The 13,410-nt window shown below is 34.5% G+C and overlaps 1 protein-coding gene across 6 annotated transcripts in view; it reads left to right on the top strand.

The window, feature by feature from the left end:
• LOC150108651 (uncharacterized) overlaps positions 1-13,410 on the top strand; it is a 118,310-nt gene that overhangs the window by 23,495 nt on the left and 81,405 nt on the right. For 2 of the 6 annotated variants that reach the window (XM_090416126.1, XM_090416127.1), the window contains exon 2: positions 11,258-11,440. The exons of the other annotated variants lie outside the window; for them this stretch is intronic. The gene's annotated coding sequence lies outside the window, so the exon portion shown is untranslated. The remainder of the gene's footprint in view (positions 1-11,257; positions 11,441-13,410) is intronic. 6 annotated transcript variants of the gene reach the window in all.

Genomic DNA, 13,410 nt, shown 5'->3' on the forward strand with positions numbered 1-13,410 from the left:
TGTTGCACATTCCTTTAACACCACGCTGTGATATTCCATTGAATCTCATTATCGCGTTTATATCGAGATTTCGCAACATCTTTTAGACCTCCTCTTGATCCACCATCATTCCTTATCATCTAGCTTACTTCTCCTCAGGATCATAATTTCCACCGGATGATATACTGGATGTTGAAAGCAGTTTATTGGAGACCTGAAGGGGTTTGAAAAATTTCCATGTTTGGTCTCTAGAGCAGGGTTTTTGGACCATGTAAAAAATAAATAAGAAGTACAAACAAAATGTATATTAAGTTCCATAAAAATTTAAAAAAAAAAAAAAAATTCTTAGCCCGCCCGCGGTACAAATGCACTACAGGTTTGTAAATAAAATTTCGTGGGTGGGAACCACAAAAAAAGTTCAATAAGTCAATGACTTTTTATTATTACAATCACTTTTCTGCCATCAGTATTCACCGGGTTTTCTTCCATGTTCGACGTTCCTTTTACTTGTCACGTAACGAAAAAAATTCCTTAAGATTTCCGCTAAGCTGCTCAAGTGGTTTCCTCTAATAATCCGATTTTATTTTATTTTATTTACCATACTTTTGTTATTGTAACCTAAGCTCTGTGCTATTCATGCAGATCTTCATCATTCTTTCTTTATCCAATTTACTCTCCTATGGGAATGCAATCTGATATTGTTCTTTTTTTTTTTTTTCATGCGTTATTCGCTTCCTTCCTTTGAAGCGAATTTAAGGGAGAGAAACAAATAATGGTATAATTTCAAGCTTCCTTCTAAGTTTGCCATAATTTTCTACTCTTCAGTTTTTGCTTTAAACATGAACATGTCTTTCCTCTCCCCCTCTCCCCGAAAAAAATGAGAGAGATACAAAAGGTGATGACTCCGCATAACGTCATTTCTTAGGTATTCCTGCTATTCATCACTCATGACCGCAGGGCGGCTAAAATCTTGGGAAATAGAAATTCGAGCAGTAGTGCCAGGAAATGTATGAGTACTGTACATATTTTTCTGTTAGATGGATGAGTAACTCACCTGTGGCAACCGAAAGTACTTATGAGCTTAAGCTGTTAGTTTCCAACTATGACTGGTTGCTCAGTCGTAATGTGGATATGCATCAAACGAAGTAATGCACTCAATCAGGACTGATTTAGCAGAAGAAGAAAAGTTAGCATTAAAACTGCTGCACACACACACACACACTGTTATCTCAGACGACCCCGTTGCTGTTAATAGTGCCAAATGTGACAAATTTAGAAACAGCATATTAAACTAACGTGTTGTAGGATGCCTCAAATATGAATACACACCATATTCTGATTATTTATATTCCACTCCCGTAACTGGGGCATCTCCGTTCTCACACAAGTTTGTGTGCATGTCCCGAAAAACGCCCTCCTCGTTCAAGGAACTAACAGGTTAGTTCCGCACATCCAAGAATGCATCTATAACTAGCTCATGTAAAATGAAAAGGATTCAAATTGCTGAAAAATCAAAGACCTATTTAAAATATTTAAATACGTGGAATACACAAAATTTTTTGTACAGAATTAAGAAACTTTTCTCCGTTTATATATATGTGTGTGTGTGTGTGTGTGTGTGTGTGTGTGTGTGTGTGTGTGTGCACATTTATACTTTACACTTGCTGAAAGTTTCCCTGAGTGTGTTTCAAAACATTCTTGAACAGCCATGCAAGACTATTAATTATTACCAAACAAGGACAGTGAAATAATACACTCACAGTCATATTAGTAAAGCAATTATTTGTGCACTACAAACGACAGTACGCCAATTCATTCATGTGTTCCAAATTTCTTCTAATGGGTAGCATTTATCAGTGGCATTTGTCAGAAAAAGTATTTTTAAATAAACTATCACTAGTCGGTTGTTAATAATTTTAATAAAGGATTCAGTCCAGAGGCCAACATTTTTTTATTTTCTTTTATTTTTTTAGTTGTACTATCAAATCTCTGTTTTGGCAGTGCATATGTTTCTGTTTAAATGAATATCCAAAGGAAGGAGAAACCAAAGGGACTCTGTCGTCTATACGATTTCAACCAGAAAGCTACTCGTGATAGGGCTAATAGTCTCTGAAAGGACCTACTTAATACCATTGTTCACAGACTTATGAAGTCTTGCCAAGACATGATTATGGAAACGACTCCAATTTCATATAAATTCTGTTGTTTAATTCATTACATTTTGTTTTATTTGTATTGTTAAAGAAGTTACAAAAAATCCTCATTCACAAAATTTCTCTTAATATTATCGTTTTCTTGTATTGTTAATTGTAATGGCTACCCATTTTACTATTATTACTATTAAACATATACAATCAAACTATGTACGTTTCTACCTTTATATCTTCAACCTTTAAACTTTTAAATAGTAGATAGTTGGCAATCTTCTATGTCCTCTTGAGTGGATAATTTCAATTTCATTTCCTGTTATTCTGACAAGCAGCATTAACGTGAAAACCACTGTCAAGATGCTGAAAAGTCCTTATTTGATTTAAATGTAGTAGGAAATCATTTACATTGAAAAAAAATTATATATATATATATATATATATATATATATATATATATATATATATATATATATATATATATATATATATATATATATATATATATATATATATATATGTGTGTGTGTAATAAATTTTTTAACTTGGGGATATTGTATATTAGGATAACCAAGTTATTGTACTGATTTTTAACTTGGGGATATTGTATATCCCCAAGTTAAAAAATTATTACATCTATATCTCCTCCAGAGATTTTTATTAAAAATAAAAACACCTTGTAGCAACTTCTATAGGTAAAGTTGATAAGGCTCCGTATTACTATAAACCTTGGTATTTAGGGTCTAGCTACTCACTGAGGAGACCTCAAAAAAGGTTGAAACCGGTCTGGGTAGTGACCCCACCCATAATGCATTGCAGTATACATCTTCTAGTGAGATATGCTTTACATTATGGGAAAATACTAAGAATAGTGATCAGAGCTTTACCCACCTTTACAATGAGTTTCCCCGATGTTGTATCATCTTTAGACTTGAACTTTGTTTCAGGCGCATACTTGGGATTAGGAGTTAAATAATCAAGTTGCCAATGGTAAATATTTGCTTGCTTTTCAATTCAGTTCATTCAGGATAGCCAAATGACTGGAAATATTTGTTCTCAGCAGCTTCCTTTATCCAGATTTGATATTTTCATTTAATTATGTTCTTAGTGTAAGGCCAAAGACGCATTTTGTTTTTAGCAGTTACTAATTTTAACTGCTTCATTTTTTACAACACAATTTGGCAACGTAATGCATTGAATTTTATTCCTCAGTAACTTGGCTCTTTGTACTATACTTGAAAGATTCTAAACACTGCCAAGCTGTTAACAGGAACTTATGCAAGGCGAGTTTTTCATTCGTTGAACCATTTCAAATATTTACTGTGTTAAAACAAATTAAGCACGTCGAATTGTTCGCCATTTTCCAATGCAATTTTGTATTCAAGGATTTCGTTTTGAAACTGCTAATTTATTTAATTTCTTGAATAGTAACTTTACTTTATTCTAGTTTGAATTATTAAAAATGAAGGAATTAAAGTATTCTAAATTTGCACATGCTTTGCTGTTCGGTTTAATCCCACGTACAAAAGTCAGTGTCACCTTTGACACCCACGGGACGTAATCAGAGAACGCCATCTCTTGCTGACAAAGACAAATTCACGCTTGTTATAAAGATATATTTGCTGTGTTTGCAGTTCTAATTATTTTGGTAGTATATTACGGTGCAAAAACACTTACCTGCACAAATTTCTAAGCAACAATATAATGGTTAGGAATTATATAAATTTTTTCCAGGAATGAAATTTATTATTACAACCTTTTTTTTTCTTCCTGTAATAAAAGAAATTAGTCGGTCTCAGAACGAGTTTTGAACGATATCCCTCGTGAAACTTTGGTTTTCTCCCCTTAAAATATTCAGATCAGTCGATGAATATACGCACTTGACCAATACATTCACCTCATGGACTGACTACCTTTCAGTTAATTCCGACCAGATTGGCTAAGAGGACAGCATCTCTGCTTCCGGCCACCAGGAATGAAAGTCTATAGAGGAAGACGATTTTCGTCTTCCTGTGTGACACTAGCAACCATAATGTTTGGAGGCCTGAAATGCGCTTGTAAAATTACTGGATAAGAGAAAATTCCTGTTTCGTCACGCCAACTGGTGTTCATTTTGATAACTTCAATCAAGCTCACGTTTCATATTTTGGTATCAAGGGCAAGGTTTTCCGATTATCTTTTCCTTAGTTCATCCACGATACTAAAGGGAAATTCGCATTTAAAGAAGATGATGACAAATTTGCATTTCGCTTGTCGTTTTCCAAAATAATAATAATTATAATAAATAAATAAATAAAAATAGCTGGATCAAGAAGTCCACATACCATTCTACGAAAAGTTGCCTATCTTCTTCTTCTACGCGTTATTCTCGCTTCCTATGCAGGGTCCGCGTCTTATTTAGAAGCGACTTCTTGTTAGTACTACTTCCAACCGACCCGTCGCATGGTCTGCCGCTGGGGTGGATATATTTTTGACTGTAGAGGCGTATGTTCATGGGGCCGGTTTGTCTGTTTGCGGGATGAAAAACGCCAGATAAACGGCGGAAAAAACCCTACTGACCGCGCCCAAGACCGGCTAACTTGGCTATGCCTGAGGAAGATCCTCAAGTTCCTCACGTCGTCGACGGGAATCGAACCTGGGACACTCCTTCCCCAGGCATATGGTTGCGAAGCGCAAAGCCACTATGCTAACCGCGCGGTCAAAAGTTGCCTATCTAATAAGAACAAATCTGGAAAAATCGGGGAAAATCTTAAAAGCTACATATGTCATTCCTGCATAGTAATATTCAATATCAAGCAACATTTTTATTTGTTTTATTTTTTACTTTATTTTATTTTTTGCAAGACCCAAAATAAACATTCTATCTGGGCGGAACTAATTTTTAGCATTACTAAATGTTCCGATTTAAAACAAAATTAAGATGTGATTACAAATTTAAATGAATCGTTCCAGACAGTGAAATTATGCTCTGTACTGCATTTACCATTACGTACTATTAGAGCTAGTCGAGTGTGGTGAGAGGAGGTAATATTCCCTTTAAGCCGTGTAAGATCTTCCCGACATGGTTCGAAAAAAAGTTGAACTATCGAGACAGACAATGTAAAAAAAAAGAAAAAAAAAGCTGTTCATAGTTTATAAACACCGTAATAGTGTTTATAAATTATTTTTACGGTGTCTGATTAACTGTCTTATTAACAGTCCTTTTCTTTCTTTCTTTTTTTTTTTTTTTAATTTTCTGTCTTCTTGTATACCTCTTATGACCTTTTCTATTCATGTTAATATGAAATTTCAATTTTCATCCACAACTATTGTACTATAGGTTTTTGAGGATTACATAATTAAGGAACTCTACTCTAGAATTCAAATATGGTTCTTTTACAAGTAAGTCACTTCAGTAAGCAAATAGCCAATCAACGAAAATCTCCTAATTCTATTACTGATGTCGTACCGATCTATTTTTGATGTTATTTTGTATTATTGAAATTGCTGATCACTGGGGAACGTCATTTAACATTTCATTCTACTAATTAAATATATTATCATAATTCGTGAGTATGCATATTCAAGATAGGTCTAAAATTAACATTTTAAACTGCATTGACATTTTTGAAGTACTGTATATCTATTTAATAATTATCCAATAGCACAACGCAATAGTCATAGCATACGTTTGACTTAGCCTTATTAGTATAGCAGCATAACTTTACTTACCCTTTTAGTATGGTAGCATCATTCATTATCGCATAAAATCAATTTGGAGGTGCTTTTTGCTTGTGCGTTTACTGTACACAGTTTATTTTCATTTGCAGCATAGAATTGTTTTGCCTTTTGACCCTAAAAATGGTATAAAACCCAAAATTATCATGACAAATTTAGCAAGATCCTAAATACCAAATATGCACTTTTTGTTTATCCAGAGGGGGATTAATAACTCCGCTCTAAATAATATGCTCGCGGAGAAATAAATGATTATAATTAGGAGTCAGGTATTTTGTGAAATTCGCCTAAAATGGTCAGTTGCGAAACAACAACAACGAGATAGTTTAATATTTTGCGCCATCGGCGATTGATTTAGTCACTTAATTCAAGATTTAATCATTTCCCAACGAAAAGGCAAAACTATTTCCCCCTTTTAATCCCAGAGATAAAAATGAAATCACCAGTCAAAATTACTGTGTTAGAATCATTTTCGTTCTTAATTTTCAAAGCCTATAAGGTAGGTTCACTGAGTCATAATTCAACTATTAATAAAATTGGACTTCAGTTTTCTGTTTATCATAGAGGTAGCTGAAACAATGATTATTCACAAAATAGCCTCGACACGTAGGTCAAGAACTACAATTTTAATCTGGAAGTGACTTTTGACTATTTAATTATTTATAATAAATGGAACGTGATCTCATTTGCTTTATATTTTATACACAAAGGATTTATTTTTACTTAACTTTTAAAAGGCGCAGCGGTATGTAAATCAACAAATAGCATTTGTTAGATGAAGGCTAATAAAGAAAACTAAATTAGATGCCAAAAGTAAAGGTGCCGTTGCTCCAGTGAAATATAGAATACGCGTAAACCTATTACATTACATACTAAGATTAAAATTATTAAATTTAGCGAGGATGGTGTATCGAATACTGAGATAGGCCGCAGGCTAAACTTGCCACCCACTACTGTTGTTACAGTTGTTTAAAACAAATATAAGATTCTTAGCCAAGTGAAAAGTGCTACACTAGTTAATACTACGGTTATCAGCAAACGTTATAATAGTAATGCGAAAATGGAAAAACGTTTAATGGGGTAAATTGATGACCAAACTGGTTGATTCCTTAAGCCAAGCTATTCAAAATAACTTCGTTTGTGCATATATAAACAAATCTTTACTTACGTCATTTACACATATGGCTGCTTAAAAACGCTATTAAACCACTGCATGGACTACAAGTGAGAAAAAAAAAAAGAGCAATGATTCGCGTGGTTTGGAACCCAACAAGTCGTATGAACGGAGCATGTCTGCATATATATTCAGTCTCAGAGTGAATTTATCTAACTTACAGTAATTTAACTAATTTTTTTGCTCTTTTTAACAACACACACACACACACACACACACACACACACACACACACACACACACACACACACACACACACACACACACACACAGTGGCGCACCGGGGGGAGGGGGGCAATGGGCCCTGGCCCCTCCAAAAGAAAGAGGAAAATATACTCGAAAATTTTCCAAAAATATTTTCCTAATTAAAATTATTTTTTTATTTACGTTGTGTCGTGTCTTCTTTTCTATACTACTTATGAATTAGCGGTCACATAAGGTGGGAATACCCTATACCGCTCGGGAATCATGGCCGCTGTGAACACAAGGCGAACGTAGTAGTGCTCGGGCAGACCGAGCTACTTCGTTTGCCCGAGACGGGCCAGAAGAGATCACGGGTTTCATGTATTGGCGAGCACTGCAGATAATCAGTCATAGGTCGTATTCAATGTGTAGTGTGTATTCTCAAATAGTTTACTCAACTGCCCCCCCCCCCCCCAAGATTAAATCTTGAGTGCGCCACTGCACGCACACACAAACAAACAACAAAACAAAAGCTTAATTAGACCATTTTCAAACAACTCATTTGTCTTTAAGCAGCAAATCCTGCTGAAATGAAACATTAACTGGATTTGTTTGGTATACTACAAGTAGAAATGACAGCTGATCTACAACATATGCAAGAGAATATAATTAAGTTATTGTTCCATTATCCACAATTCATATACTGCATTTTTTTCATATTAATTTTTTTCCTTACATTTGTTTCATCTTTTTCGATACCTTGATAATGCTATCAGACAAGAGTCGCGAAACAAATTGGGAATACGATAGATATTAAGTTGCACGAAAATAAATGTCAGTTATTCTAATACATTTACAGCATACTACTTCGCTGATGGTTGCAAAAAGAAAAAAATTGTCTGTTGCACCATCAAAGGAGATGATATTTGTATTGGTGTTCAGTGATAAAAGAGTACAACATAACATCTTTTTCAGATTTTTCTGGTTAAGTAGTTGGCCTATGGAGCCATCTGATAATTAATGTTTTTTAACCAAGGCACAATCAACTTTTTTCTTTTTCTTTTCTTTCTTTTTTTTTTAATGGAATAATGGTAAAAGTTGTCATTACTGTACCGTCAAATTAAAGAGAGAAGTATCTGCTACAATATTAGCTCATTTCTGTTGAGTTTCATTATTTCCTCCAGTTGTTATACAGTGCTTATTCGTTAATTTTTAAACATCATTTAAGATAGATTGTAATTCATAACATATATAAATGCATGAAAAAAAAACTTTACGAGCCGTATAATGAGTGGATCAAGTAAATATATGAAAAACAAATTGTTAATACGCTTACTCATTGTTCCCTTATATTCCTGAAGAGTTTGAAAAGTTCATGGAGGAGTTATAATCAGGCACATATAAAGTAGGAGAAATTATCACAAAAAATAGTTGTGTAATAACTCAATGAAATAGTGAAGCGCAACAGAAATAACCTTGCGTTATAACCTCAGGTTCTCCTTTCATTTCATACTCCAAATCCTGAAAATTGGTTGATAACTCTCTGGACATCATTCCGAAAATGCTGTAAAATAAGCTGAAATATTTATTATTAATTAAGAGTATTGAATCCCAATCTTAATTAGGATTCATACTTTTCCGGTACTTTTCTTAATGTTTCCTTCACTTTTCTACCCCCCCTCCCCTTTGAAGTGTATTGAATTAGTCGGTCTCACATTACGATCATAAGGCTTATTTGCTTCTGGCCATCATGTATTGCAGAGGACTGAAAACTGATACATCATCATCATCTCCGCCGCTGTTCCAGCTTAACTGTCCTGTCGGAACTTGTTTATGAGTGCTCTTTGCGACCTGCTGTTTTTAGCCACTCGGTCATGTATTAATTCTATAAATGTTTGCCTACTTTGTAGGAGGAAACCTGTTGCTTCTCTCCCTCTTTAAGGCAGACTTAACATTCACTGAAGAAGCAATATATAAAATATGACTTAATGGCCCTATTCATGCACATGTTTTTTTTTTTAATATGTAGTTTTACTTATTAGTAAATAGTTTTAGCATCTCGATTAGTGATATTGACAATAACATCTTACCAAGTAACCAACAGAAAATACTGATCTTCCCTACACACGTGAAAAGTGTGTAGAGCAGATCATTATTTTCAGCATGTAGGGACGTATGATGCTATTTTATATTTCAGTATGCAGAAACGCTTTAGGTAGGAGAATTTTAGACTTTATGGCATAAACTTTTCATAAACAAGTATTCTTTTGAATATTTTAAATTTTAAACTACTACTAATCGCTTTATATATATTATGTGAATATGAACTTCAAGATAAAAATAATAAAATATATATTCGGAACTTTAATAATAATAATAATAATAATAATAATAATAATAAATTGGCCTTTCTCATTCCTTTTACTGCAAAAATTTTGAGTTAACACGTTTATAAAATTTTAGTTTCGCGCAAATAAAGATTGAGTTCTCTTTTTGTCCATTTTGACCTCATTTGGACAGTAATGTTATTTCTCAAATTATTATTATGTGACACCTCCAGGGAGTCCAAAGACTCATCGAGGGAGAGTGTGCTAACAGCATCGAACGATTTAACTCCTTCCAACTACTAACCGTGCTCAAACTTGCTTAACTTTTTTGCGAGCGCCATTAGTAGCAGAGGCTTTACCAACCGACCAACCTTTGCTGGCAAAGGTTGGTCGATTGGTAGAGCTTTATCTTATCCCTTTATTTCTCGAATATATCACTTTTTTTAAGCGGTTTAATGATGACTCTCAAAATCATCCGCTTAAAAGCGCTGACCATTCGAGATTGAAGTACGCTGATCTAATTAAATCCGGGCCTCATTAGAAAAGCTCATAACATGAATATCAAGTAATAACCTGATTCGATATACCTGAATCGAAACACGCTAATGGTCCGAAAGGTGATGCAAACCATTCTGTCTAGAAAGGGTATTATCAATCCTTAGCATTGCTAGCCCAAAGGGAAATGTCTTGTTAGTGTTCAGACGTTGCTTATGTGAAAATAGCATCATCTCTTCTTAAGCAGCGGAATGCGGCAGCGGGGAGGGGATTAGAAAGAAACTATTTCTTGTAGATAACTCGAAGTTTAAAGAGTCGTCCGTTTTGAGTTTAACCATGCGCTACTGTGTAACTGTGACTGGCTTCTCTAGTTTACGATACTTTAATTAAATTAAGATTACCGTAATTTGAACCTCACTAGAGCGCCTTCGCCTCCGTAGCTAATTGAGCTACGGAGAAAAAATGGAAATTTTTTTCCCCTTCAGGAAACTATTCCCTCCACCCCTAAAAACGGGCAAACCGGCCAGAGGACACATGCAATTAACAGACATAATATTCTGGTGGCCTGATAGCCTTTAGTTGCTTCGGCCAACATTACACACACAATTATAGGAATTTTCCATTCTCCAAGAATTAGAATTTGGTATAATCAATTCCAGATCCTCCGTAGCTCAATTAGTATAGACGTAGTCCTTTGATCGGAAAGACCTGGGTTCGATTTCCGTCTATGACATAGGAGCCTTTATCTGGTCTCTTTCGACGAAAGGTGAGTTAGCTGGTCTCATATGGTGGTAGGTTTCTCCCCCCCCCCCGAATAGGCAAACTGGCCCTGTAAACACACATGGACTACAGCCAGAAATACAACCCTTAGGGGACTCGGTTGCATTAATTATCTGTAAGCCTCCTCTGTAGGGAAGGAGATGATAATCCATTCTCCAATTCCCGTTCCAAATATAGTTCTAGGATTTTCTTATTTCTTGGGAGTATAAAAAGAAACATAACAATTAATCGGAAGGTCTCTATTATTTATAAGGCTCGGCTTTCGTTTTGCAAAAACAGTCGTTATATATTATTATTATTAATTTAAAAGATATTAACATAATTATTCATTATTAAATGCACATCAGCCTATTTTTACATTCTTATTTACATAAATAATAAAAGAGTATTTTTGTAAATGATTATTTATATAATTATAAAGCAGACCCAAATATCACCGGCATTTATAATTACAGCTGTACAGTAACCATAACAACTTCAGTAGGCGTATTTAATGGATGTTTGGAGACTTTCCATGACCACCAAGCTCAAGAGCCAAGTATCAGGTCCTCTGTATTTTCTTCTTGTAACGGCAATCCTACACTCGAAAAGCGGTTGGAATCTATAATACATAATTTATCGCTGTGGAAAGGCTAAAGGTTAGGATGATAAATAAATTTATTAACATTTAATTTAAACATACGACAGTGCATTGCATCAAGTAAACTGTTGGACCACTAGATCGTTGTGGCTTTCTGTGTTTTTGACTTTAGTTATTGTCATTAGTCCTTTTGGAAGAGGAAATGTGAAGTAAATAAGTGATGCTAGCTCCTAGTTATTTACGACCCCCCCACTTATATTTTTATTATTACCAGTTATGTTTATGTTCCTTCTACTCAACTGAGTAAAATAAAGGAAAAGGATGATTTTATGCTTTAAAATACACTCCTCCTTTGACTACTGCTACATATATAATAATAATAATATTTGAGGAGCCCCTAAGGGTTAAAGCTTGATAAATAGGAGGAAGCACCTCCACATAGCCTTTTAAAGAATGTGGAGAACCAGCTGGGGTTTCAGCCCTAATGTCCTATCCTCACCTTCTCAAGATGCACCCCGTTAGTAGGTATTCAAATGAATTCTGAGAAAATAAGTACGAGAACATTTGGGATTTAGCTCACCAAATCGCATTTGGTACTGACTTAAACAAAAAGAATGATAGCAATAAGATGAAATGTCATCTCGGCTGCCCTGTCCCGTTCTTTTCGTCAGGGATCCAGGGGGACGAACAGTGAATTTCAGCAACTTGAACAAATTCAAATTTATGGGAACCATCAAAATAAAAAGTATCAATGGAAAAGTGGAATTGGTAGAAGAATTTGAGAAATGAGACCGGTATAATCGGTGCTATTGAAACAAATAAGGTGACAAGAGAAAAGCTGTTAAAAAATGTACAATTATGTTATGTCGTGTAAACGGGACATCATATCCAGCAATACACAGCCTAAGTTGTAAGTCAGCAGTGAAAGAGTTACAATTGAAGAAGAGGATTTGATGTAAAAACAAGTGTAAAGGAAGGCTTCACTGTCTCCGTTATATATCGCTATGTGGATACATTAAGAAAAAAGCTAGCATTAAACATGATATCAAAACTGTATAGTTTAATCTTAGCTCTTTATTTTATGCAGATGATGTTATACTGTACTGTACTTCAAATAAGTCCAGTGCTATACTTATTTTGTTGACTTCTTGCCAACACAAGAAGCAAAGCTTATTCTGTTGGCAGGAAGTCAACTGAATAAAACTATATGGAATAATAGAAAAATTAGTCAAAACACTGAACTAGCTGTATAAGACATTATTCAACGTAAATTTTAACTTAGTGATCTGAGAGTTGGGTTAATAAAGCAAGTGATCGAAGCTAGACCGCAGATATGAGAGTTCTGTGAAAAATTAGGGAAGTGATTAGACCAAATAACATAAGTGGCAGAATCATATTAAACTGAAGATATTAGGAGGAACTTGACAATGTTAACACTCAGGAAGATGTAAGCAGAGCTAATCTCAGCTGGTGTGGTTACTTAATCAGAATGCGAGAGGGAAAGAAAAAAAAAGAGAAGCAAAACAGGTGTTTGATGACAGGAAAAGATCCAGAGGATGGCAAAGAACTAGAGGGATTGATGAAGGTAGAAGTACCCTAGAAGATCGAAATATATGATCAGATAACAAACTAATTTGGAGGAAAATTGTCGATAGGAATTAGTAAATGATGTAAACTTTTCCTTTAAGCATTCATCCTTGAAGTTACATATGAGAAAGTGTATGATAGCTTTGATGATATTTTGAGTCAACGTTTTGTGCCATTTTAATCCTTTAATAACGAAGGTATTGATATTGGCATTGTATTGAAGGTATAACATGTCTACCAGCTAAGTTCTTCTTATCCGAAAAGAATTACAAGCATGCATGGTATTAAGACTGAAACCCACTAAGATCGTTGATGAATATAGAAACTCATAACCATTTGACCACCAAGGCCACAATTTTTAATTTTCAGAGTTAGAAATAAAAACGTCATCATTTATTTGCAGTAGTTCATTTATTATTATTATTATTATTATTATTATTA

Source organism: Typopeltis vanoorti, chromosome 3, assembly GCF_054136105.1.
Source record: "Typopeltis vanoorti isolate ZY-2024b chromosome 3, IOZ_Tvanoo_1.0, whole genome shotgun sequence".
In the NCBI taxonomy this organism is placed as follows: Eukaryota; Metazoa; Arthropoda; class Arachnida; order Uropygi; family Thelyphonidae; genus Typopeltis; species Typopeltis vanoorti.